This window comes from Cervus canadensis, chromosome X (genome assembly GCF_019320065.1).
Source record: "Cervus canadensis isolate Bull #8, Minnesota chromosome X, ASM1932006v1, whole genome shotgun sequence".
Classification (NCBI taxonomy): domain Eukaryota; kingdom Metazoa; phylum Chordata; class Mammalia; order Artiodactyla; family Cervidae; genus Cervus; species Cervus canadensis.
The window spans coordinates 140,435,399-140,437,097 of NC_057419.1; the positions used below are offsets into that span (position 1 = coordinate 140,435,399).

Consider the following 1,699-nt stretch of genomic DNA (forward strand, 5'->3'; position numbering starts at 1 on the left):
GAGATGAATAAATACCCGTTGGCCTGGGCTGAAACGGCAGGGATGGGACTGGCCAAACAGACATCTGGTCGTCATCGAGCTAAAGGCCTAGGCAACTCCTGTGAAGGTGAGATAGTACCCCATGAGCCAGGAAGCTCGGTGGAGGATCACTCCCCACATTCGATGTCTCATGGATGCCAGAATTCTCAAGCAGTGTCAATCCCCTTGGAATACCCCCTTACTGCCAGTGAAGAAGCCAGGGGGGACAGATTACCTGCGAGAAGTCAACAAACGGTGAGTGACATACACCCCACTGTCTCTAACCCGTATACCCTCCTGAGCAGTTTGCTGCCTGAGTACACTTGGTACACTGTGTTGGACTTGAAAGATGCCTTTTTCAGCCTACCCCTGGCGGCCCAGAGAGGAGATATTTGCCTTTGAGTGGACAGAGGGGAAAGGCCAACCGGTAATCCCACAGAGGCTCAAGAGGCTCTGAGTGAGGACCTCTACGAATATCGGACTTGCCACCCAGAGGTCCTTCTGCTAACCGGGGCCATGAAGGCCCAAGACCCCCTGCCAGGTGAGAGTTTCTGGGGACTGTTGGATATTGCAGACTGTGGATCATGGGGTTTGCTGAGAAGGCCCGGCCCTTGTATGAGGGAAGTAAAGAGACCCCAAACTGGACTTGGAATGCACTGTGTGGCTTTGGTGGGGTCTGAAGTTGTGGTCTGACACACACTGCTGTTGTTCCTCTGGATTTAGTGAAATGCCGTATACAGGTGGACCCACAGAAGTAGAGGAGAATGCCTATCTTTGGCGCACATCACTGTATTTGGCTGCCTCTGCCAGTGCTGAATTCTTTGCTGACATTGCTCTGGCTCCTATGGAAGCTGCTAAGGTTCGAATTCAAACCGAACCAGGTTAACACTCTGAGGGATGCAGCTCCCAAAATGTATAAGGAAGAAGGCTTAAAGGCGTTCTACAAGGGGGTTGCTCCTCTTTGGATGAGACAGTACCATACACCATGATGAAGTTTGCCTGCTTTGAATGTACTGGTGCTGATTCCGTGGTGTCTGTGTTGCATAAAGAGAAGGGTAGCAGTGCCTCTCAGGTCCTCAAGAGACTTGGATTTAAAGGTGTATGGAAGGGACTCTTTGCTTGCATCATCATGATCGGCACTCTGACTGCACTACAGTGGTTTAAGGTCTACTTCAGGCTCCCTCGCCCTCCTCCCCCTGAGATGCCAGAGTCTCTGAAGAAGAAGCTTGGGTACACTCAGTAGATAAATGAAAGCAAATATGGACTGAATCTGCGTGTTGATCAGTGTTTGAGGAAAATGCAACTGGACGAGAGATAATCCAGGATTGTAAAGCATGCCAGCTGATGAGGACAGGGAAAAAGCAGCACACGGGAACGAGGTACTGAGGAGAAGAGCCAGGGCAACACTGGGAGATAGATTTCACTGAGGTCGACAGGATTGGACCCTGGGTTCACTGCAATCACGTGTGGCAAGCCACACCGGAAGAACAGGAAAAAGCGCGAGCAGAATGGAAGGCGAGTCCTCACCCGTCAAATCCTTTGACTCGTCCGCCGGGAGGTCTCCTACTCATGAGCTGCTCAATGAGACCTCAGGAATCCACCCTCCGAACATCTGGTGGCCAGACCTTTACTTTGACTTAAGGGGAATCTTCCCCAGGGAAGGACCCCGGGGGAAATACCC

General features: G+C 51.6%; 1 pseudogene; it reads left to right on the top strand.

Moving 5' to 3' along the window:
* The first annotated feature begins 534 nt into the window (after window positions 1-534).
* Window positions 535-1,315, top strand: LOC122435770 (annotated as a pseudogene).
* The last annotated feature ends 384 nt before the right edge of the window (window positions 1,316-1,699 follow it).